The sequence below is a fragment of the Canis lupus genome, chromosome 11 (genome assembly GCF_011100685.1).
Source record: "Canis lupus familiaris isolate Mischka breed German Shepherd chromosome 11, alternate assembly UU_Cfam_GSD_1.0, whole genome shotgun sequence".
Taxonomy (NCBI): Eukaryota; Metazoa; Chordata; class Mammalia; order Carnivora; family Canidae; genus Canis; species Canis lupus.
The window spans coordinates 705,887-732,762 of NC_049232.1; the positions used below are offsets into that span (position 1 = coordinate 705,887).

Consider the following 26,876-nt stretch of genomic DNA (forward strand, 5'->3'; position numbering starts at 1 on the left):
CTCAAAATAGGCCTGAACCAGTTTCAATTTCTTCATTCTAGTGAGTGGGGTGCTGCAGTATTTGCCTGTGACTTATGCAGGGCTATTTGAGCACCTTCAGCCCAGAGACCCCGGGGGAGGGGGGTGTGTGGGAATGCTCTGAGACCAGCCACCTCACACCTGATAATCTTACTTGGAGGCCAGTGCCCTGACCAGTGAGGAGTCCACATTCAGCCCTCTTGAGGCTGGCCCCTCAGATGGGTGCAGACACTGCCTGCAAAGCTGCTCCTTGGGTTGCCCAAGTGCCCAGTTCAAGGGCTAACTCACTTCTGCCCACAGAGATCAGACTGCAGAAGTTACATCTGTGGTAGAGTTCTCTTCCTGACCCCAGCTGTGACCTTCCCTGGAGTTAATGCACCTGCCCCAACCAGGTGAGGGTCTGAACTCAACACAGCTCCCTACTGACTTGGTGACTCTAACAGCTGCTTAAACTCTCAGTGATTATGATGTCCTCATTCTCATGTGGGAGCAGCAGTGATACCTCCCCAGGGTGTCTGTGTTCAGGAGAGGGGCCCAAGGGAGGGGACTACGTGACTGTGACAGGGCGAAAAAGAAGATCTGTTTTACAAAGTTTCTGCCAAGATTGCAAATGCCCATAACAAGTTATGAAATCCTCTGTGGCTAAGAGATTGTTAATACATCATTGCCATCCTGGATTCCCATCCTGGGTCAGGAAAACACAGCTGACAGGTTGAGGAGAGGGAAGGCAAGGATTATTTTAGTGAGTTTGTTTCAAGGGACATGCCCAACAATGAGGGCTGCACATGGTCTTCCTGGGTAGGGTGAAGAGAAAGAGGTGGAGCTGCCCTTCTATTTCTGACATCACAGAGGATGTAGAAGCCTAGAAGGTCTGGACTATGCCTGCTCCATCACCCCAATGGAGACATCAGCATGAGCCTTCATTGGACACTCTTACCTGAGAGACATTCAACTGGATTGCAAACGTCCTGAGTGAGTCCTTTCCTATTCTTGTAGTTCCCCTACGCCATGCTCCTCCATGTAATGGAGGCAGTAGGAGGAAGAAAGAGGAGAGACATCTACTTTTTTCCTGTCCCTACTGCAGGTGTCTCACTCAGTTGGAAGAGAGGCTGCACCAGGGCAGGGGAGATTTCCATTGTACAAGAGTCTGGAGGTTGTATGTTATACTGACTGGATTTGTACTTATCTGAGTGGGACTAGGAGACAAGGGATTTCCTAAGCCATTCATACCCAAGAAGAATTGATCTCCCTTTTCTCTAAACAGAGAAAACATAACAATATTCTTATAAATCATATTTTCTGATTTCCTAGTGTTGACTTAGGAGCAGCAAGTCTGAGTCTGGACCCTGGGGCTCCAGCCCACTGGGTTCTGAGGACACTGCAGACCAGAGCCAACCAAACAGCACCAGACCCAGAGTGATTCTCACACACCGCTGGGGAGCAGCCCAGCCCTGGGGAGACCCCGAGTGGGAGCTTTCTGTCACCCACTACAAAGGCCCCATCACTTCCAGGGTACCTGAGTCTCAGAGGTATTTCCTACCTTATTACTGAGAGCTGTAATTGTGTGTGTATGTGTGTGTGTGCTCCTCTGCATCCACAGCTAGGTGTCAAGTTCATGTGTGAGCTTGCATCTTTGCCTTGCCATTGTTTCTACCTGGAATTTCAGGCTCTTGTCCTCTGCTTCCTCTCTGAATGATTTCTCAGTCTTTCTCCCATCATAGCAGTGATTGTCTCTGTATGTCAGACCGACAGTATTTCTCTGATGTCCCCAAAATATGGCATGAGGGAGAGATTCAGGACCAACTCCACACAGAAGAATAATGCAACGATAATCTGAAAGAGATTTTTCTCTTTATTTCTGAGATGTTTCTCTAGTTTAAATCTTTTACTTACTTGTGTAATACAATGACCAACTACACACTGAACAATCATCCCAGAAATAGAACATTTCTAACAACATATACCTCCCTCTGTGTTCCTATTCACTCCAGTTCACAGTCCACAGCCCCTGGGTAACAATTTCATGCTGTACATGTTTATGATTCCTTTCTTTTATTTGTGATGTTATCACTTACATATGCATGTTTATATAATATATTGCTTAGTTTTCTTGAAACTTTATTTAAGGGGTATTCTATGGGTTCTTAATATTTAATCTCAACACTATACTAAAAGAATGTATGGCTCATGTTTTTCAATACTGTGTAGCTCAACTTATTTATCTTTTCTCTATAAATGCCTATCCTCTCCTTTTTTTTTTTAATGTTTATTTATTTATGATAGTCACAGAGAGAGAAAGAGACACAGGCAGAGGGAGAAGCAGGCTCCATGCACCGGAAGCCCGATGTGGGATTCGATCCCGGGTCTCCAGGATCGCGCCCTGGGCCAAAGGCAGGCGCCAAACCGCTGCGCCACCCAGGGATCCCTATCCTCTCCTTTTTTACAGTCATGAAGACTGCTGCTAGGCACACACATCTACATGTCTCCTGCACATTTTTGCAAAGCGATTCCTAGGTATAGTGTTAGGAATGGAAATGCTGAGTCCTGAGGTGCATGAATGTACCATTTTATAAGATTCAGCCGTATGGTTTTTTCGAAGTGATTGTACTGATTTACATTCCCAGCAGCCGTGTTTCAGATTTCTATCAATCTACATTCTCACCAATACCTGATTTTGTCTACCTTTTAAATTTTTGCAATAGAACTAATAATAATATCATCTCACAGTGAAGAGAGATGCATTTGTCTTAGTAGTAATGTGCAGTATTTTCTCTATTTTTATGGCCCAAACATATTTCTTTCTTTTTTTTTTTTGAGAAAGTTCTGTTCATCTTTTGCCGACTTCCAAGCCGAATTTTTTCCCTTTTCCCTAGTGATTTTTGGAATCTTAAAATCCTTCCTTCCATTGATCCTTAGATGACTACATTTGTGCAAATAGCTTCTCCAGATTTGTGAATATTTTTAGACTTTTTTTACATTTGATTCCATAAAGAGAAACTTTTCATTTTTATAGAGTCAAAGGTATCACATTGGTCAGTCTGTTTTATACAGCTGTCGTCTTGCTATCTTTATACAGGTATCATCTCATTTAAATAATCTTTCTATAAGAGCAGCTATATTTCTTTCTACAGTTTCCACTTGAAATTTAGATCTTAAATCGATAAGGAGTTGATTATCATAAATGATGTAAACAGAGATTCAGTAACCTCTGTCCATATGGAGAACCGGTTAGTCTGCTCCATTTACTAGATGGTGCCTTCTATATCCTTGACATTCCATGTGCTTCTCCCATGTCTCAGAACTCCCCACATGTCTGAATCCTATACAGGGCTCTGTGTCCTTTTCTGTGGGTCAGATGGTCTACTCCTGTGCTAGCACCCAACTGTCTTAGATACTATATAACATGGAAATAAATCTTGTCTGATACAGCAATTCCTCCTGTCCTTCTAAAGAAATTTTGGTATGTTCCTTTTAATCCTCCACATAAATCTTAGAATCTAGGCACCCTTCTCCTTGCTTGTGTCCCCTTCCTTGGTATATTACCAAGTTTCCACAGAGCCTCTCCTGGTATTTTGTTCATAAGTTGTTCCCATAACCTACCAGGGAAATCTATGCCCAAGTCTGGTGAGGTGGCAGCCAGCAACAGGGCCCCTAAAAATGAAAGAAACAGAAAGACACAGAAAAGTGAGTCCTTCTTCTTCCTGTTGGGAAGTAATTCTCTCATTCACTGGAAGCTTTGGAAACTTGCTCACAGCTTTCTTGTCTATCCCCAGGGCTCCCATGGGAGTCTTGGCTAGATGACCACACAGGGTCATCAGAGACCTGCTTCTCATGGCTGCAGTGTCTCTCTTGCCCTCCCCTGCAGCCTGAGCCACTGAAGTCACACGATCTTCATGATTCTTTTCCTGGAACTGCTTGTTCTGTTGAGAAACAACAGTTTCTCTTTCACATCCTATAAATATGGGCCTACAACTATCAGCCAACTCTTCTGGAGGGAGGGGCCCAAGTCAAAAGCTATCATTCTTCCTGTTATTTTCACGCTCTACCTAGGCAGGACTTAAGCTCTCCAACCTCTTGTCTGTGCGGTGAGCTCAGGAGCATCCAGGGCCTGCATTTCAGGGAGGACAGGTCTGTGCAATGTTTCTGTGTCCGAGGCTCTGAGGATACTTCATGAGATTCAGCATTTTCTGTTGTGTTAGTGGAAATATGTGTGACCTCTGACATCAGAAACCTATTTTTTCTTTGGAGCTGGTGAGTGAAGAAACTATGCATGTGCAATGATGGGATACTGGCTTTGAACTTGGAGAACTGAGCAGTAAAGCTGGTAAGTGGAGAGCAGAGATTTCATCCAGATGCTCATGCCAACCTCTGTGAAGAAGAGAGTACAATTATCTGAAGATGTCTCTTTTCTTCTTCATTTTTAAAATGTGAATGTTGTAAGAAAATTTGAAGTAAGCAGAATGTGTACTAGATGACTACAATTGGAAACTAAGTCATGTTATCATGGAAATTAGCCATTCATACCATAGAGTTATTTTAAAACTCTGAGTTTTCATAATGATAGCAATGCAAAACAATCCTTAGTTGGACACTTTTTTCATCTGTTCAGGCCCTAACAAATTCCACAGACTCAAGGCTTATGAACAGAAATTTATATTTCATACTTCTGGAAGTTAGGAAGAACCAGTTAAAGGCATCTATAGATTTAGGTATTTACTGAGAGCTCATATCCAAGGTGAACATTTCCTCCTGTCACCTCCCATGGCAGAAGGGACTCTGGGGATCTTCTAATGGGACCAGGTTTGGAAAAGGACAGTAGGATTTGGCATTCATATTCTTTTGGAGTCTAAGTAGAACATAGGACAATACAATAGTATATAATAGTATATAAGTGTAAAAATGAAAATTTAAATAGAAAAAAGAAAGAATATAAACAGGCTATCAGAATGGAACAATACACTAAATATTGAGCTTACTTTGGTCTGTTTGTTAGAAGAAACTACATTCCAAAATTGTAAAGAAAGAAAAACTAAACTAAAAATAAAAATAAATGCATTGAAAGGATTGTAACTGTAAAGATGAAAATTAAAAAAGCCTTTTTAATTTTATTATTTTTTAAAAGATTTATTTATTTGTGTGTGTGTGTGAGAGAGAGAGAGAGAGAGAGGCAGAGACATAGGCTGAGAGAGAAGCAGGCTTGCTCAGGGAGCCTGATGTGGGACTCTATCCTGGATCCCAGGATCACGCCCTGAGCCAAAGGCAGACACTCAACCACTGAGTCACCCTAGCATCCCAAAAAAGACTTTAAAAAGAAATGAGAATATAATAAGACAGGTAAAGAGAACAGAATACTACACTAGATTCTATGTGTATTTTGGTCTGTTTGTTAGAAGTAACTGAATCCCAAGATTCTGAAGAAAGAAAAATTTATATATATACAAAAATAAGATTAAATACAATGAAAGGATAGCATGTAACTGGAAAATGAAAGTTAAAAAAGACTTAAGAAAAGAGTTGATAATATAAGAAGTTGGTTGACAAGGAAAGAGAAAAAAAATTAAAATGGAAAGAGTAAAGAATCATGGGAAAAAAACCCATGAATTCTATATACTATTTACCCCTAGAGCTGAAGTTCTGTAGTTCTGTGTAATCAGTAAACTTGGTTTTAGCCAGATGGTCTTGTTGATCTTCTGGGGGAGGAGCCTGTTGTACTGATTCTCAGGGGTCTTGGCCCAAGCAGAATTGCACCTCCCTTGCCAGGGGGCCAGGGTAGGTAATCTGCTTCCTATTGCTCTACGTGTCTTTGTTCCATGAAGGCTTTCTGTGCCACTTTAGAGGATGAGAATAAAGATGGTGGCCTCCCAATCTCCAGCCCTGGAGCCAAAAGCTCACTCTCCCCCGCCCCGCCCCCAGACTCCTCAGCACCCTCAGGGAAAAGCAGTCAATCATTCCCATCTCCCTGGTCTCGGTCAGCACTCCGTGCTCACACAGCCTGTGACCGAGCATTTCTTTCTCAGGCATGTGACTTAGCTCAACTCTGGAAACCCTGCAGACTCCTGCATTACACACCCCTGCCGCTCCTCCTGGGAGTCGGGGGGAGGGTGGGCAGTCTCTCAGAATCTTTGAGGCTTGCTGGGCCCCTGCTGGGAGGGCGGTCACTGGACCCTGCTCCGGTTCCTTGTTTATGGCAACACCTAGCTGAATGCCCACTCCTGGGCTTACTGATTACAGACAGGCTCCCTGCTCCCATTCCTGGGAATTCTGCCACACTCAGGCACCACTGTTCTTTCTGTGATCCCAGGGATCCTGAGACCACTGTCCCACCTAAGATTCTGCCTCCTTTCAGCACCTCAGCACCTTTCAGGCAGGAACATCCCTCACTGGAGCAGACTTCTAAAAGTTCTGCTTTTGTGCTCTAGTGCTATGTCACTTCCTGGTAGTCTGCTTATAGAGGCTCCATTTCCCCCACAGTTTTTCTTCCCATATATCACCTCGGATTCACTTCTCTGTCAGTTTTCTATTTGTAGAATTGGAGCAATTCTTTTCTTAGATCTCTGCTTGAGTTTGCAGGTGTTCAGAATGATTCAATAGCTGAATTTCTGGGACCAGACAAAACTAAGGTCTCTTACTCCTCTGCCATTTTGGACTCCTTCCTACAGCTAGCTACTTTATAATCATTGTTTGGAATTCTAGTTCCAACATCTTACTTATATCTGTATTGATTAAATTCCTGACTGTGAGTATTACCACCTGTTCTTTCCTTTCTGTTGAATTTCTGTCTGATCATTATGTACAAAAAGAAGAGAAAGAAAAGAAAACAATACCACCACTACCAACAACAGAAAAAAATAACCAAACTAGAAGAAAACAAAAACAAAACAAAATAGGAAAAATCAAGGCAGATACAAAACAGAACAAAACAAAATACTAGATCTTGGTTTTATTTTGGTCTGCTTATTTAAAGAAATTAGAAACTAAAATAGGAAAGAAAGAACAGCATATATATACAAAACCAAAGTAAAATAAAATACAATAAATAAAAACACAAAGAATAAAAAAAAAATTGAAAAAATAAGAAAATAGCTGGGGGAAAAAAAGAAAACTGAAAGATTAAAGGAAGAAGGAAAAAACCCACAAATACTATACACTGTTTTCCCCAAGAGCTGAAGTTTTCAATTCTCTATGATTGGCAAACTTGGTACTAAGCAGTTGTTCCTGCTGGTCTTCTGGGGGAGGGGCCTGTTGCACTGATTCTCAAATGCCTCAGTACTTGTGGAAATGCACCTCCCTTGCCAGGAGGCCAGGCTCAATGTAATCGGCTCTGGATTCCACTGTGTGGCACTGTTTTGCTCCCTGAAGATTTTCAGCACGGATGAGGGGAGGAATATGGAGGCACCAGGGTCTATAGCCCTGTATCTGAAAGGTCATATCCCCACTGTCCAGTGAGTGAGAGGTCATATCCCTACTCTGTTCACACGCCCTGTGACTGAGCTTTTTTTTTTTTTTTTTTATCTCAGGCACCTGAGTTTCAAGTCTCCAAATTTTACAGACTCCTGAGGCATAGACTTGCATAGTTCCTCCTGGGGGAGGAAGGGGGGGTCTCACCATGATTCTGCCTTTTGCTGGGCCCCTCCCAGGAAAGCAGTCCGGGACGGCGCAGCTGTTTGCAGTTTATGGTAACACCAAGCAGAAACGCGGTGCCTAGATCTGCTGTTTTCAGCCAGCTACCCCAGTCCAGTGCCTGGGAGCTCTGCTACACTCAGACACCCCCTTCTTCTTGTGACCCTGGGGATCCTGAGACCATGCTGTCCACTTGGGATTCTGCCCCAGTTCGTCATCACCTGAGCACCTTTAAGCCAGGGATGTCCCTCACTGTAGTAGACTTCTAAAAGTTCCAATTTTGCATTCTGATGCTTATAATACTTTATGGTAGCTTCCTTAAGCCAATCTCTCCCCTCACCATATCCTCAAATATATCGCCCAGATTCAAGTCTCTGTACCTCCTTCCTTAGAAAAAGTGGTGGCTTTTCTCTTTGTAGAATTGCAGCATTTTTTTTCTGCATTGGGCTCTGTGCTGAGTATGGAGCCTGCTTAAGATTTTCTCTTTCCATCGAAAGATGAATGGATAAAGAAGATGTGGTATATGTATACAGTGGAATATTACTCAGCCATTAGAAATGACAAATACCCACCATTTGCTTCGATGTGGATGGAACTGGAGGGTATTATGCTGAGTGAAATAAGTCAATTGGAGAAGGACAAACATTATATGGTCTCATTCATTTGGGGAATATAAAAAATAGTAAAAGGGAATAAAGGGGAAAGGAGAAAAAATGAGTGGGAAATATCAGAAAGGGAGACAGAACATAAAGACTCCTAACTCTGGGAAATGAACCAGGGGTGGTGGAAGGGGAGGTGGGAGGGGGGTGGGGGTGACTGGGTGATAGGCACTGAGGTGGACACTTGACGGGATGAGCACTGGGTGTTATTCTATATGTTGGCAAATTGAACACCAATAAAAAGTAAATTTATAAAAAATTATTTTATTTTATTTTATTATTTATTTTATTATTATTATTTTAATAATAAACAAACAAACAAAAATGTATTATCTCCCACTGTTATACATCATTGGCTTCAATTGTGTAGGTCTCCATGCCCCTTTACCCTGAAATTCCATGTTTTTCCCCCACCCTGGGGTGATGCTGGTAGAGTTTCTCCATCCTCCTGTCTGATCCTCAACTCTAACTAGCTTTAGGGAGGTGGACATCTTCTGTGGCATGTGGGGAGTGCACTTCACGAAACTAGTGCTGAGTAGTTTTGATGTGCTTGCTGTTGCCATAGGCTCTGAGATGAAAAAGACTGCTCCAGACATACATGACAATTTGCAACTTAAAACAAAATTTCTATATTCTAAACCCAGATAACTTATTTAATGACTTAACAAATAGTTATTTTTCAAGGGAACAGTGCATTAGGATTGGGTTTAGGAAGACAGATCATTTTAAAAATTGCTTTCAAGAAACTAATACTCTTAGAGATAAAAGAAAGTGTTAGGTTAAATCCATTCCTTTCTAGTGGAGAAAAAACTGTATCCTCCTGGAAGAGGATCTGAAGGCAACCTGACTTCCACTTGAGAATGAACTTATTGGACTATGTCCAAGTGGTTAGCTCTGGAAGAAAGGATTTCCTCAGGATGGTCTTCATTTCCTTGGCATCTAATTCAAGGGTGCATCATTTCTTCAGTCAGCTAAAGCAGAGAATGACATGGTCACCCAAGAAGTGGATGTACCTAAGAAGGCTAAGGAATACTTCACTAGTGAAGAAGTCATGAAGTCAGTCTCCAGTTCATTTTATAGAGAGGGTACAGATCTAAGGATTTCATGATGGTGCTGTACTCCTTCATGGGAATCCCAGACTCTGTGCCACCCTCTAGAGAGATTCATCACCCATTCCAAAGAAACAACAGCAGGTATTCAGACACTACTCCAAATCATCTTCATTCTGAACACCAAGGGTGTCCTGCAAACACTGTCTGGTGATTCCCATCTGCAGAGAGATTACCTTGTCATTGAGGATCTTCTCACTGATGTAGACAGGTTTTTTAGTGGAACATGTTTCCTGATGTCAGAGAGACCCTTGTTCAAGGTGTTCCTAAGTTCTTAGAAGTCATGCAATCAAGGGTCAAGGCTAGAGACCTAGGATATGATGGGTTCACACACCCACTTCTTCTGGGGGATTTTCATGGATAATCTCCCAGATATTCTGCAGGAGTCATTCCTCTCAGAATGCACTTGTGCTGAGATCCTTGTTCAGCTTGCTCTGATGATATGGAACCACTTTTCCAGGTTACATATGATTTTGGCAAACTTCTTGAGATTCATGCGGAACTCTTGGATGCAGGCATGATGGTGAAGTCGTATCAGCTAACCTGCATCTCCTTCACAGTTATACAGGTTTTGCATGACTGCCACTACTTGGGCACATCCCACAGTACCACACTGGTGAAATGAGAATAGTGGCAAGTATGTCAGTGGTCCTCACCACCCCAGTGGGAGCTGAGTCCTCCTCCTCATACCCAATTCCTTGCAATGGATTGATGAAGGAGATATGGCAGCTGCCACAGTCCCCACTCAGTGCAATGCTCACTGGGGTACTGGATGCTGTCTTCAGGGTTCCCTGACCACAGAAACCACCCTCAGCAGTGTGCCTTCTCCCAAGGCCTTTTCAATGGTCATGGCACCTGCTGCATATAACACCCTCTGGCATGGCAGAGCAGAGGTGAAGGATGTGGGTAATGTGGTGTGAAGGGATAGGACTGGCTACATTACACTGCTGACCAGTGGAGTAACCTGAAGAAGGAAGAACAGAGGAGTTAGAAGCATGGGTGAACAGAGAAACAAGAATATCAGCCTCAGCATCAAGTTCAGGCCATCAGATCCACACCCACGCTGCTAACAAAGATGTTTTGAGTACAGAGTGAGTAAAATCCTCATTCAGGAATATGCACACATGTAAGGAAGGAGACCATTGAGGAATACTCTGAGCTGTGATGCCAGGGTCAGTGCCAAAGCAGTTTACAGACAAGAGAGAATTTAAGCAGCAAAACATCATGAGGGTCACTCAGTCAGGACTCAAGAAGATACAGGTTCTTCCTCCACCCAAACTGATTTAGCAGAACAACAAGGTGGATACCTGCAGGGTAGTGATGATTTTGTGCCAGCTGTCCACATCCTTCAGTGCTTAGGATCTATATGTTCTTATTACATTTGTCTTTAGAGTCAAGAATAAACTTTTGATTAATATTGAAAAGTGCATTTTCTTTCCTCTTGAGACATTTCTTCATAAAAGTCTGGCATCTTTTTTTTTTTTTTAAAGATTTCATTTATTTATTCATGAGTGACACACACACAGAGAGGCAGAGACATAGGCAGAGGGAGAAGCAGGCTCCATGCAGGGAGTCCAGTGTGGGACTGGATCCCAGGACTCCAGGATCACACCCTGAGCCAAAGGCAGATACTCAACAATTGAGCTACCCAGGCATCCCAGTCTGACATCTTTTAATACAAAGTGCATACCTAAGGAAAGCCTGTGCCTTTTTAACTTGAACATCTAAGTCACAACAAAATTCCCAAGTAGTTTCCCATCTATTTTAAGCAGCACCCATGTTTGCACATGATTGTTTGTCATTGTGTCTGTTGTTATAAGTACTTAAGGTCTTCCATGAGTATAAGTTTCTCTTGTAGGCTGAACTCTGCAGAGAGATTGCAAGCATTTTTAGGACAGGAATAGAAAAGAGAATTGGCTGGGATTACCTAATAGTTTCTTCTCCTGCTTGCTACACACAATGCTTTTGCCTTGTGTGCTTTTACAATCCCACAAGTTATGAGTGCCTACTAGCTAATAGGTCTTAAAAAAAATCTACCACTTCTACATGCATGAATACAAGTTTTTAAAGTACAAGACTGCCTCCTTGAATGAGGAGTTGCCCTGGGAGCCCCATGAGGCCTTTCTGTTCCATGAAGGGCTGTCTGCTCAGCCAACCTGTGGGGCCCAATGATGCTGCTGGAGACCCATCCTCACACCCACCTGCCACTGTTCTGCCATCATATCCAATTGTTTCCTGTGTGGTAAAATTTAACAGTCATCTGTAGGCCTCATCATGCACCTTCATGCTCTCCTTCTCAGGACAGCCAAGATACTTCTTTTGGGATGGATCCTGCTTGCTTCATTTTCCCCCCAGACTCCTCTGCCTGAACCAGCCCCAAGGCCTGGACTCACCCTTCCCACTGAGGTTATAGGCAAGCTCTGCCCAAGGCAATGTGAACCTTTTCACATTGAATGCTGAGCCTCAGTGCCCTCTGGGATAGTCCAAAACTGGTTCTAGCCCCAGGTAGCTCTAGAAAGAAGGAAAGGAATTGTGTTGGCTTGGGGTTGCCTGAGGAAGAGCCTAGAGAGAAGGAGGGAAGTGAAGCTGGGAAGGAGAGTGGAATTTGAAGGTTTTACTGCTCTAGCATCTCTCTTGGGCAGAGCTCCATCATTTCTGGTTAAAGAAAATGGCAAGGCCCAGCCCCAGCAGGAAGGAGCTCAGAGAGGGCTTGGCTTCTATTCCTGGAAATGATTCCAGTTTTCAAAAAAGGTGTGCACTGGACACACATCTATTCTAGATGGCAGGGAGAATTCAGGGCCTGCATGAACCCCACAGTGGGTGTCATTGTGGGGCCTGCATGAACCCCAGAAAACTAGAGGTGTGGGCTTGCCCTGATGTCTTTTTTCTTTTTAATAATACATTTATTTTTTATTGGTGTTCAATTTGCCAACATATAGAATAACACACAGTGCTCATCCAGTCAAGTGCCCCCCTCAGTACCTGTCACCCATTCACCCCCACCCCCTGCCCTCCTCCCCTTCCACCACCCCTAGTTCTTTTCCCAGAATTAGGAGTCTTTATGTTCTGTCTCCCTTTCTGATATTTCCCACCCACTTCTTCTCCCTTCCCTTCTATTCCCTTTCACTATTATTTCACTATTATTTATATTCCCCAAATGAATGAGAACATATAATGTTTGTCCTTCTCTGACTGACTTATTTCACCCAACATAATACCCTCCAGTTCCATCCACGTTGAAGCAAATGGTGGGTATTTGTCATTTCTAATGGCTGAGTAATATTCCATTGTATACATAAACCACATCTTCTTTATCCATTCATCTTTCGAAGGACACCTAGGCTCATTCCACAGTTTGGCCATTGTGGACATTGCTGCTATAAACATCGGGGTGCAGGTGTCCTGGCGTTTCATTGCATCTGTATCTTTGGGGTAAATCCCCAACAGTGCAATATAAGGGAAGGGAGAAGAAATGTGTGGGAAATATCAGAAAGGGAGACAGAACATAAAGACTCCTAACTCTGGAAAACGAACTAGGGGTGGTAGAAGGGGAGGATGGCGGGGGGTGGGGGTGAATGGGTGACGGGCACTGAGGGGGGCACTTGACGGGATGAGCATTGGGTGTTATTCTGTATGTGGGCAAATTGAACACCAATAAAAAATAAATTTATTATAAAAAAAGAAAATTTGAATTAAGCAAAATGTTTACTGATTATCTCATGTTGGAAACTATGCTATATTGTAATGCTATCCATCCTCAATACCCTAGAGCCATTTCAAACCTATAAGTTTTGATCATGAGTAGTAAGGCAAAATAAACCTTTTTTGGGCATATTTTTCTTCTATTCAGCTATAGCAAAAATATAACAGATGGCTGGTTTAGAAATGCAAATTTTTACTCATAGCTCTGGATGATAGGAAGGTCCAGATCAAGGCCCCTATATGTATCATGGCAATTCAAGGAAGTCATTACTATGTTACTGATGGGGCCTCTCACCATCGGCTGTGAGTGAGGAAACTAAGATTTATTTATTTATTTATATAAATTTATTTTTTATTTTCTGAATTTTTTTATTTTTATTTTTTTAAATAATAAATTTACTTTTTATTGGTGTTCAATTTGCCAACATACAGAATAACACCCAGTGCTCATCCCCTCAAGTGCCCCCCTCAGTGCCTGCCACCCAGTCACCCCCACCCCCCGCCCTCCTCCCCTTCCACCCCCCTTCGTTTGTTTCCCAGAGTTAGGAGTCTTCGTGTTCCCTCTCCCTTTCTGATATTTCCCACTCATTTCCTCTCCCTTCCCTTCTATTCCCTTTCACTATTATTTATATTCCCTAAATGAATGAGACCATATAATGTTTGTCCTTCTCCGATTGACTTAGTTCACTCAGCACAATACCCTCCAGTTCCATCCACGTCGAAGCAAATGGTGGATATTTGTCATTTCTAATGGCTGAGTAATATTCCATTGTATACATAAACCACATCTTCTTTATCCATTCATCTTTTGATGGACACTGAGGCTCCTTCCATAGTTGGATTTAAATTGAGCTCTGATTACAGCTGCTCCTACTGAATTCCAGGCACTGTGCTAGGCACTATGGATACCAACATCAATCCTGATCCCTCAAAGTAGTTACAATTTACTAAGGGAAGAAGGTGTATTAATAGATGACCAAGTCACAGAGTGATAAATACAATGACAGAGAGAGTATGAGAAAATGGAGGAGGGCCATCTAATTCAGCACTGCAGAAGCAGAAAAATTTTACAAAAAGGTGGAGCTTGACATGAGACTTGAAGAGTAAGCAGCGTTTCCCACATTGAACCGGGAGGGGGAAACTAATGCCAGGCAGAAGGAACAGCAAGGACACAAGTCAGAAGTATGGGACCATACATCAACCATAAAAAACTGTAGTAATTAAAGCAGTTTGGTACCAAAGAAAAAAAATAAATCAGCTCGTCAGCACCACGTGTATTTACAGTCCCAACTACATAGGTGAATTTATGGCTATCATCTGCTGAACTTTATTCAGTGAATATTTTATCAAAAACCTATGATGTAATAGGTGCTATATTAGTACAGGGTACAGCTGTGTAGAAAAATCACTGCCCTATGGACCTTACATTCTAATGGGATCGAACTGGAGCAGCTAAATGCCAGTAAATTAGGCAATCTAGAAGACATGGAAGCATTTCTGGAAAACCACAAACTAACAAAACTGGAACTGGAAGAAATAGAAAACCTGAACAGGCCAATAACTAGGGAGGAAATTGAAGCAGTCATCAAAAACATCCCAAGAACCCCTGAGAGGTGGGCACCATGGAAGTCTCCCACCTGTCCAAATGTTGCTTTTAGGGATTATATGGCTCCTCAGTGCTTATGAGGTTAATTCTAAATTTTTTGTAGTATATAAGTCCTTGCTTCAACCCTTCCATGTTCTCCCTAGACTCTGGCTTCTCTCCACCTTTATATCCTTGACCTACAGCCATATTAAAATTCTGTCCCCATAATCTATATTCACTCTCTGTCTGAAATGCATCCTTGTCACCCCTTCCTTTGCTTAGCTAAGCTAACTGAAGAATTTAGTTTAGCACTTATCACCATCTAATTTACTACATATTAGACTGATTTGTCCTTCTCCGATTGACTTATTTCACTCAGCATATGATATTAGGATTGCTTCCCCAGCTTTCTTTTGAGGTTTATTTGAATGGTAAATGGTTCTCCAACCTTTCATTTTCATGCTGTAGTTGTCCTTAGGTCCAAAATGAGTCTCTTAGCTTTAAATGATACACCGGACCTGATGGATTTCACAGATATCTACAGAACTTTACATTCAAATGCAACTGAATACACATTCTTCTCAAGTGCACATGGAACTTTTTCCAGAATAGACCATGTAATGGGTCACAAATCAGGTATGAACAAATACCAAAAGATTGGGATCATCCCCTGCATATTCTCAGACCATAATGCCTTGAAATTAGAACTCAATCACAACAAGAAGTTTGGAAGGATTTCAAACACGTGGAGGTAAGGGCCATCCTGCTAAAAGATGAAAGGGTCAACCAGGAAATTAAGGAAGAATTAAAAAGATTCATGGAAACTAATGAGAATGAAGATACAACCATTCAAAATCTTTGGGTTACAGCAAAAGCAGTGCTGAGGGGGAAATACATCACAATACAAGCAGCCATCCAAGATTTGAAAAGAACTCAAATACAAAAGCTCACCTTACACCTAAAAGACCTAGAGAAAAAACAGCAAATAGATCCTACACCCAGCAGAAGAAGGGAGTTAATAAAGATTCAAGCAGAACTAATGATATAGAGACCAGAAGAACTGAGGAACAGATCAACAAAACCAGCAGTTGGTTCTTTGAAAGAATCAATAAGGTAGATAAACAATTAGCCAGCCTTATTAAAAAGAAGAGAGAGAAGACTCAAATTAATAACATCATGAATGAGAAAGGAGAGATCACTACCAACACCAAGGAAATACAAACGATTTTAAAAACATATTATGAGCAGCTATATGCCAATAAATTAGGCAATCTAGAAGAAATGGATGCATTTCTGGAAAACCTCAAATTACCAAAACTGGAACAGGAAGAAATAGAAAACCTCAACAGGTTGATAACCAGGGAGGAAATTGAAACAGTCATCAAAAACCTCCTAAGACGTAAAAGTCCAGGGCCAGATGGCTTCTTAGGGGAATTCTATCAAATGTTTAAAGAAGAAATAATACCTATTTTACTAAAACTGTTCAGAAGGATAGAAAGGGACAGAAAACTACCAAACTTGTTTGATGAGGCCAGCATCACCTTATTTCCAAAACCAAAGACCCCACCAAAATAGACCAATACCCCTGATGAACACAAATGCAATAATTCTCAACAAGATACTAGCTAATAGGATCCAACAGTACATTAAGAAGATTATTCACCATGACCAAGTAGGATTTTTCCCCAGGATGCAAGAGTCGTTCAACACTCATAAAATGATCAACATGATGGGTCTCATCAACAAGAGAAAAAACAAGAACCATATGATCGGCTCAATAGATGCGGACAAAGCATTTGACAAAATACAGCATTCATTCCTGATAAAAACTCTTCAGAGTGTAGCGATAGAGGGATCATTCCTCAGCATCTTAAAAGCCACCTATGAGAAGCCCACAGCAAATATCATTCTCAATAGGGAAACACTGGGAGCCTTTCCCCTAAGATCAGGAACACAACAGGGATGTCCACTCTCACCACTCTTATTCAACAAGGTACTAGAAGTCCTAGCCTCAGCAATCAGACAACAAAAAGAAATAAACGGCATTCAAATTGGCCAAGAACAAGTCAAAATCTCCCTCTTTGCAGATGACATGATACTGTATGTAGAAAACCCAAAAGGCTCCACCCCAAGATTGCTAGAACTCATACAGCAATTCGACAGTATGGTAGAAAACAAAATCAATGCCCAGAAGTCAGTGGCATTTCTATACACTACAAACGAGACTGAAGAAAGAGAAATTAGGGAGTCAATCCCATTTAAATTGCACCCAAAAGCAGAAGATACCTAGGAATAAAGATAACCAAAGAGGTAAAGGATCTATACCCTAAAAACTACAGAACACTTCTGAGAGAAATTTAGGAAGACACAGAGAGATGAAAAAATATTCCATGCTCATGGATTGGAAGAATTAATATTGTGGAAGTGTCTATGCTACCCAGGGCAATTTACAAGTTTAATGCAATTCTCATCAAAATACCATGAACTTTCTTCAGGGAGTTGGAACAAATCATCTTAAGATTTATGTGGAATCAGAAATGACTCCAAATAGCCAGGGGAATATTTAAAAAGAACACCAGAGTCAGGGGAATCACAATGCCAGATTTCAGGTTGTACTACAAAGCTGTGGTCATCAAGACAGTGTGGTACTGGCACAAAAACAGACACATAGACCAATGGAACAGAATAGAGAATCCAGAAATGGACCCTCAACTCTATGGTCAACTAACACTCGACAAAGCAGGAAAGACATCCACTGGAAAAAGGATAGTCACTTCAATAAATGGTTCTGGGAAAATGGGACATTTACATGCAGAAGAATGAAACTGGACCATTCTCTTACACCATACACAAAGATAAACTCAAAATAGATGAAACATCTAAATGTGAGACTAGAATCCATCAAAATCCTAGAGGAGGCGATCCCTGGGGGCTCAGCGGTTTAGTGCCTGCCTTTGGTCCAGGGCGTGATCTTGGAGTCCCGTGAAAGTGTCCCGGGATCAAGTCCCGCGTCAGCCTTCCGGCATGGAGCCTGCTTCTCCCTCTGCCTGTGTCTCTGCCTCTCTCTCTCTCTCTCTCTCTCTCTCTCTATCTCTCTGTCATTCATGAATAAATAAATAAAATCTTAAAAAATAATAAAATAAAATAAAATTTTCAGATATTTTTTAAAAATCCTAGAGGAGAACACAGGCAACAGGCGTTTTGAACTTGACCACAGCAACTTCTTGCAATAGACATGTATGAAGGCAGGGGAAACAAAAGCAAAAATGAACTCTTGGGACTTCATCAAGATAAATGCTTTTGCACAGCAAAAGACACAGTCAACAAAACTAAAAGACAACCTACAGAATGGGAAAAGATATTTGCAAATGACATATCAGATAAAGGGCTAGTTTCCAAGATCTATAAAGAACTTCTTAAACTCAACAGCAAAGAAACAAACAATCCAATCATGAAATGGGCAAAAGACATGAAGAGAAATCTCACAGAGGAAGACATAGACATGGCCAACATGCACTTGAGAAAATGCTCTGCATCACTTGCCATCAGGGAAATACAAATCAAAACCACAATGAGATACCACCTCACACTAGTGAGAATGGGGAAAATTAACAAGACCGGAAACAACAAATGTTGGAGAGGATGTGGAGAAAAGGGAACCCTCTTGCACTGTTGGTGGGAATGCAAACTGGTACAGCCACTTTGGAAAACTGTGTGGAGGTTCCTCAAAGAGATAAAAATAGTGCTACCCTAGTATCCAGCAATTGCACTACTGGGGATTGTCTCCAAAGATACAGATGAGTGAAAAACCGAAACACCGGCACCCCAATGTTTACAGTATCAATGTCTACAATAGGTAAACTGTGGAAGGAGCCTCGGTTACCATCGAAAGATGAATGGATAACGAAAATGTGGTATATATATACAGGGAATATTACTCATCCATTAGAAACAACCAATACCCACTATTTACGTCAACGTGGATGGAACTGGAAAGTATTATGCTGAGTGAAGTCAGTCGAAAAGGACAATCATCATATCGTTTCACTCATATGGGAAATATTAAAAAAATAGTGAAGGAGATTATAGGGGAAAGGAGAGAAATTGAGTGGGAAATATCAGTGAAGTTTACAGAACGTGAGAGACACCTAACTCTGGGAAATGAACAAGGGGTAGTGGAAGGGGAGGTGGGTGGGGGGATGGGGTGACTATCTCTCAGGCACTGAAGGGGGCACTTGACGGGATGAGCACTAGGTGTTATACTATAAGTTGGAAAATCGAAATCCAATAAAAAAATATACAAAGAAAATGTTTGGTAAAATTCCCCTGGGAAACCATTGGGATCTGCACTCCTGTTTTTTGCGAGTTTTTTTTTTTAAATAAATTAATTTTTTATTAGTGTTCAATTTACCAACATACAGGATAACACCCAGTGCTCATCCCATCAAGTGTTCCCCTCAGTTGCCATCACCCATTCACTCCCACCCCCAGCCCTCCTCCCCTTCCTCCACTCCTAGTTCCTTTCCCAGAGTTAGGAGTCTTCATGTTCTGTCTCCCTTTCTGATATTTCCCACACATTTCTTCTCCCTTCCCTTATATTCCCTTTCACTATTATTTATATTCCCCAAATGAATGAGAACATACACTGTCCTTCTCCGATTGACTTACTTCACTCAGCATAATACCCTCCAGTTCCATCCATGTCGAAGCAAATGGTGGGTATTTGTCATTACTAATGGCTGAGTAATATTCCATTGTATACATAGACCACATCTTCTTTTTCCATTCATCTTTCGATGGACACCGAGGCTCCTTCCACAGTTTGGCTATTGTGGACATTGCTGCTAGAAACATCGGGGTGCAGGTCTCCCGGCGTTTCCCTGCATCTGTATCTTTGGGGTAAATCCTCAACAGTGCAATTGCTGGGTCGTAGGGCAGGTCTATTTTTAACTCTTTGAGGAACCTCCACACAGTTTTCCAGAGTGGCTGCACCAGTTCACATTCCCACCAACATTGTAAGAGGGTTCCCTTTTCTCCGCATCCTCTCCAACATTTGCGGTTTCCTGCCTTGTTAATTTTCCCCATTCTCACTGGTGTGAGGTGGTATCTCATTGTGGTTTTGATTTGTATTTCCCTGATGGCAAGTGATGCAGAGCATTTTCTCAAGTGCATGTTGGCCATGTCTATGTCTTCCTCTGTGAGATTTCTCTTCATGTCTTTTGCCCATTTCATGATTGGATTGTTTGTTTCTTTGCTGTTGAGTTTTAGAAGTTCTTTATAGATCTTGGAAACTAGCCCTTTATCTGATATGTCATTTGCAAATATCTTCTCCCATTCTGTAGGTTGTCTTTTAGTTTTGTTGACTGTATCCTTTGCTGTGCAAAAGCTTCTTATCTTGAAGAAGTCCCAATAGTTCATTTTTGCTTTTGTTTCTTTTGCCTTCGTGGATGTATCTTGCAAGAAGTTACTGTGGCCGAGTTCAAAAAGGGTGTTGCCTGTGTTCTCCTCTGGGATTTTGATGGAATCTTGTCTCACATTTAGATCTTTCATCCATTTTGAGTTTATCTTTGTGTCTGGTGCAAGGGAGTGGTCTAGTTTCATTCTTCTGCATGTGGATGTCCAATTTTCTCAGTACCATTTATTGAAGAGACTGTCTTTCTTCCAATGGATAGTCTTTCCTCCTTTATCGAATATTAGTTGACCATAAAGTTCAGGGTCCACTTCTGGGTTCTCTATTCTGTTCCACTGATCTATGTGTCTGTTTTTGTGCCAGTACCACACAGTCTTGATGACCACAGCTTTGTAGTACAACCTGAAATCTGGCATTGTGATGCCCCCAGATATGGTTTTCTTTTTTAAAATTCCCCTGGCTATTCGGGGTCTTCTCTGATTCCACACAAATCTTAAAATAATTTGTTCTACCTCTCTGAAGAAAGTCCATGGTATTTTGATAGGGATTGCATTAAACGTGTACATTGCCTTGGGTAACATTGACATTTTCACAATATTAATTCTGCCAATCCATGAGCATGGACTATTTTTCCATCTCTTTGTGTCTTCCTCAATTTCTTTCAGAAGTGTTCTATAGTTTTTAGGGTATAGATCCTTTACCTCCTTGGTTAGGTTTATTCCTAGGTATCTTATGCTTTTGGGTGCAATTGTAAATGGGATTGACTCCTTAGTTACTCTTTCTTCAGTCTCATTGTTAGTGTATAGAAATGCCATTGATTTCTGGGCATTGATTTTGTATCCTGCCACGCCGCCAAATTGCTGTATGAGTTCTAGCAATCTTGGGGTGGAGGCTTTTGGGTTTTCTATGTAGAGTATCATGTCATCGGTGAAGAGGGAGAGTTTGACTTCTTCTTGGCCAATTTGAATGCCTTTAATATCTTTTTATTGTCTGATTGCTGAGGCTAGGACTTCCAGTACTATGTTGAATAGCAGTGGTGAGAGTGGACATCCCTGTCTTGTTTCTGATCTTAGGGGAAAGGCTCCCAGTGCTTCCCCATTGAGAATGATATTTGCTGTGGGCTTTTCATAGATGGCTTTTAAGATGTCGAGGAATGTTCCCTCTATCCCTACACTCTGAAGAGTTTTGATCAGGAATGGATGCTGTATTTTGTCAAATGCTTTCTCTGCATCTAATGAGAGGATCATATGGTTCTTGGTTTTTCTCTTGCTGATATGATGGATCACATTGATTGTTTGACAAGTGTTGAACCAGCCTTGTGTCCCAGGGATAAATCCTACTTGGTCATGGTGAATAATTTTCTTAATGTGCTGTTGGATGCTATTGGCTAGTATCTTGTTGAGAATTTTTGCATCTATGTTCATCAGGGATATTGGTCTGTAATTCTCCATTTTGGTGGGGTCTTTGTCTGGTTTTGGAATTAAGGTGATGCTGGACTCATAGAATGAATTTGGAAGTACTCCATCTCTTTCTATCTTTCCAAACAGCTTTAGTAGGATAGGTATGGTTTCTTCTTTAAACCTTTGATAGAATTTCCCTGCGAAGCCATCTGGCTCTGGACTCTTGTGTCTTGGGAGGTTTTTGATGACTGCTTCAATTTCCTCCCTGGTTATTGGCCTGCTCAGGTTTTCTATTTCTCCTGTTCCAGTTTTGGTAGATTGTGGCTTTCCAGGAATGCGTCCATTTCTTCGAGATTGCCTAATTTATTGGCGTATAGCTGTTCATAATATGTTTTAAAATCGTTTGTATTTCCTTGGTGTTGGTAGTGATCTCTCCTTTCTCATTCGTGATTTTATTAATTTGAGTCTCCTCTCTCTTCTTTTTAATAAGGTTGGCTAATGGTTTATCTATCTTATTAATTCTTTCAAAGAACCAACTCCTGGTTCTGTTGATCTGTTCCACAGTTCTTCTGGTCTCGATTTTATTGAGTTCTGCTCGAATTTTAATTAACTCTCTTCTTCTGCTGGGCGTGGGGTCCATCTGCTGTTTTTTCTCTAGCTCCTTTATGTGTAACGTTAGGTGTTGTATTTGAGTTCTTTCCAGTTTTTGGATGGATGCTTCTATTGCGATGGATTTCCCCCTCAGGACTGCTTTTGCTGCATCCCAAAGATTTGAATGGTTTTATCTTCATACTCGTTAGTTTCCATGAATCTTTTTAATTCTTCCTTAATTTCCTGGTTGACCCTTTCATCTTTTAGCAGGATGGTCCTTAACCTCCATGTGTTTGAGGTCCTTCCAAACTTCTTGTTGTGATTTAGTTCTAATTTCGAGGCATTATGGTCTGAGAATATGCAGGGGACGATCCCAATCTTTTGGTATCGGTTCAGACCCGTTTTGCGACCCAGTTTGTGGTCTATTTGGAGAAAGTTCCATGTGCACTTGAGAAGAATGTGTATTCAGTTGAGTTTGGATGTAAAGTTCTGTAGATATCTGTGAAATCCATCTGGTCCAGTGTAAAGCTCTCGTTTCTTTGGAGATGTTGTGCTTAGGAGACCTATCTAGCATAGAAAGAGCTTGATTGAAGTCACCAAGTATAAGTGTATTATTATTAAGTATTTCCTCACTTTGGTTATTAATTGATTTAAATATTTGGGAACTCCCACATTCGGGGCATATATATTGAGGATTGTTAAGTCCTCTTGTTGGATAGATCCATTACGTATGAGATAGTGTCCGTCTTCATCTCTCAGTACAGTCTTTGGGGTAAATTTTAGTTTATCTGATATGAGGATGGCTACCCCTGCTTTCTTTTGAGGACCATTTGAATGATAAATGGTTCTCCAACCTTTTATTTTCAGGCTGTAGGTGTCCTTTTGTCTCAAATGAGTCTCTTGTAGACAGCAAATAGATGGGTCCTGCTTTTTTATCCAGTCTGAAATCCTCACCTTTTGATGGGGTCATTAAGCCCATTCATGTTCAGAGTTACTATTAAAAGATATGAGTTTAGTGTCATCATGATACCTATGTAGTCCCTGTTTTTGTGGATTGTTCCATTGGACTTCTTTTTAAAGAGGAGTTTTAAGAGTCCCCCTTAAAATTTCTTGCAGAGCTGGTTTAGGTCACATATTCTTTAAGTTCCTGCCTGTCTTGGAAGCTCTTTATCTCTCCTTCCATTCTGAATGAAAGCCTTGCTGGATAAAGTATTCTTGGCTGCATGTTCTTCTCATTCAGGACCCTGAATATATCCTGCCAGCCCTTTCTGGCCTGCCAGGTCTCTGTGGAGAGGTCTGCTGTGACCCTAATACTCCTCCCCATAAAAGTCAGGGATTTCTTATCTCTTGCTGCTTTAATGATTTTCTCTTTATCTTTGGAATTTGCATGCTTCACTACTAAATGTTGAAGTGTTGGGTGGTTTTCGTTGATTTTAGGGAGGGATATCTCTATTTCTTGGTTCTGAATGCTTGTTTCCATTCCCAGATTAGGAAGTTTTTAGCTATGATTTGTTCAAATACATATTCTGGACCTCTGTCCCTTTCAGTGCCCTTGGGAACCCCAGTTAAACGTAGCTTTTTCTTCCTCAGGCTGTCATTTATTTCCCTTAATCTATCCTCATGATCTTTTAATTATTTGTCTCTTTTTTCCTCAGTTTACCTCTTTGCCATCAACTTGTCTTTTATGTCACTCACTCGTTCTTCCACCTCGTTAACCCTTGTTGTTAGGACCTCAAGTTTATATTGCATCTCATTGAATTGATTTTTAATTTCTGCCTGATTAGATCTAAATTCTGCAGTCATGAAGTCTCTTGAGTCCTTTATGCTTTTTTGTAGAGCCACCAGTAGCTTTATAATAGTGCTTCTGGTATCAGTTGAGACCTAATTTGTGATCCAGTGTGTGGTATTCTGGAGAAAGTTCCATGTGCACTTGAGAAGAATGTGTGTTCAGTTCTGTTCAGATGGAATGCTCTTTATATATCTGTGAAATCCATCTGGCCCAGTGTGTCATTCAAGGCCCTTTTGTCCTTGTTGATCTTCTGCTTAGATGATCTCTCCATTGCTATGAGTAAGGTGTTGAAGTCCCCTACTATTATTGCATAATTAACAATGTGTTTCTTTAATTTGTGTATTAATTGGTGAATATAATTGGCTGCTCCCAAATTAGGAGCATAAATATTTATAACTGTTGGATCTTCTTGTTCGATAGACACTTTAAGATATGGTGTCCCTCTTCATCTCTTAGTATGTAAGATATTTTTATGTTTTTTTATGTGAAATCTAATTATTCTGATATGAGGATTGCTACTCCAGCTTTCTTTTGAGCACCATTAGCATGATAAATGTGATCCATCTTTTTACTTTCAATCTAGGTTTCAAATGAGTCAGATAGCATATCAGTGAATCTTACTTTTTTTGTCCAATCTGATATGCTGTGTCTTTTTCTTTAGATCTTTTTTATGTATTTGACAGTGAGAGATATAAATCAAGCAAGGAGGAAGGGTAGAGGGAGAGGGAGAAGCAGGCTCCCTGGTGAGCAGGAAGCCCATCATGGGACTTAATCCCAGGACCCTGGGATCATGACCTGAGCCAAAGGCAGATGCTTAACCAACTGAGCTACCCAGGGACCCACCTGTGTCTTTTTATTGGAGCATTTAGTCCATTCACATTTACATTCACAGTAACTATTGAAAGATATGAATTTAGTGCCATTGTATTACCTGTACCTTCCCTGTTTCTGCAGATTATCTCTGTTCCTTTCTGGTCCAGGTTACTCCTTGGCCCTCTCTTCACTTACAGGATCCCCTTTAATATTTCTTCCAGAGTGGCTTGGTGGTCACATTTTCTTTCAGTTTCTCTATATCCTGGAATCTCTTTATCTCTCCACTTCTGAATGACAGCCTTGCTGGAAAATATTCTTGACTGTATTTTTTTCTCATTTAGTACCCTAAATATATCATGCCAGCACTTTCTGGCTTGTTGTGTTTCTGTGGATAGTTCTTTTGCCAGCTTAATGTTTCTAGGTTAGGAGATTTAGGAACCACTGGTCTAAAGGTGATTTCAGGATTTTCTCTTTGTCTCTGGAATTTGCAAGCTTCAGTATCATATGTTGGGGTGTTGATCTATTTTTATTGATTTGGGAAGGGGTCTTCTCTATCTATCTCTTAGATATGAATGCCTGTCTCTTTCCCCAGATTAAGGAAGTTCTCAGCTATAATTTGCTCAAATATAAATTCTCTCTCTCTCTCTCTCTCTCTCTCTCTCTCTGTATCTTCAGGAACTCCAATAATTCCAATAATTGAGATTTTTTTCTTCATACCCTCCCTTATCTCTCAGAGCCTCTCCTCACATTCTATTAGTTACTTTTCTCTTTTCCTCAGTATCCTTTATTTCCATCAACTTGTCTTCCTTGTCACTTACTCTCTCTTCTGCCTCAAATACCCTTGCAGTTAGAGCATCCATTTTAGACTAAGTCCAGTTAGAGTATTTTTAATTTCATCATTATGAGATCTCATTTCTTTTTTTTAAAGATTTTATTTTTTCATAGAGACCCGGGAGATAGAGAGAGAGAGAGAGAGAGAGAGAGAGAGGCAGAGACATAGGCAGAGGGAGAAGCAGGCTCCATGCGGGGAGCCCAACGTGGGACTCCATCCTGGGTCTCCGGGATCATGCCCTGGACCGAAGGTGGCGCTAAACTGCTGAGCCACCCGGGCTGCCCGAGATCTCATTTCTGCACTAAGATTTTCTTGATTTTTTAATGATTTTTTCAAGCTCAGCTAATACTTTTATTATTGTTATCCTGAATTTCATCTCTGACATTTTACTTATATTCCCAACGATTAGATGTGTGGCAGAGTATTACTTCTGATTCTTTCTTTTGTTGTGAATTCCTCTTTCTGGTCATCTTGCCCAGAGAAGAATGAATGAGCAATTGAACAAAATCAAAAATATTAACTATGACCCACCTGAAATACACACTAGATAAATCAGAAGAAGTCGGAAAGCATAGAAGAAAAGGAAAGGAAAAGGAAAAAGAAAAGGAAAAGGAAAATAAAGAGGATGGGAGAGAAAATATAATCTCACATGGTGGACCAAACAGGATGATCCACTTGGCTTGAATGTATTTCAGTCTGTGTGTTAGAAGACACTAAATGCCAAAATTGTAAAAAAGAAAAAGTTGTGTCTGTGTGTGTGTGCAAAAATAAAATTGAAAAGAGTGAAAGGAAGCCAAAATGAAGAATATATCTATAAAATGTATATGTAAAAAATGAAATTTAAAAAAAGAGTTAAAACAGAGGGTTGGTAAAATAAGAAACTACTTGAAAGGGAAAAAGAAAAAAAGAAATGGAAATTTTTAACCTGAATGATAAACATATCATTAGAAAAAAAACCTCAAATTCTACATACTATTTTCCCCCAGGGCTGGATTTTTACAGTACTGTATGGTCCAGAAAATTCCTGTTCACCTGTTCTTCCAGTTGGTCTTCTCGGGGAGAGGCCTGCTGAGCTGATTCTCAGGTGCCTTTGCCTTTATACAGTTGCACTGCCCCTTGCCAGGGGGCCAGTTCAGTGTAAACTATTTTTGGTTCTCTGTGTAGCTTTTGTTCCTTGAAGGCTTTCCACAGCTGTCTTGCAAAAAGGTCACTTTTCTACTTTCAGAGTTCCAGCAATTCTTTTCTTATATCTCGATTGAAATCATGGGTGTTTAGAATGATTTGATAGTTACCTAGCTAAATTCAAGTGACCAGATGAGATGAAATCCCCTACTCTTCTGCTGTCTTG

The 26,876-nt window shown here is 41.0% G+C and overlaps 1 long non-coding RNA gene and 1 pseudogene across 1 annotated transcript; one reads left to right on the plus strand and one right to left on the minus strand.

The window, feature by feature from the left end:
- The first annotated feature begins 597 nt into the window (after positions 1-597).
- The window catches only part of LOC119876785, a 60,109-nt pseudogene continuing 33,830 nt past the window's right edge, over positions 598-26,876 (plus strand).
- Positions 8,542-25,691, minus strand: LOC119873846. The gene is made up of 2 exons (XR_005366468.1): positions 24,815-25,691; positions 8,542-10,370 (listed from the first exon to the last, which is right to left on the minus strand). It is a non-coding gene; the product is annotated as an uncharacterized LOC119873846 (long non-coding RNA).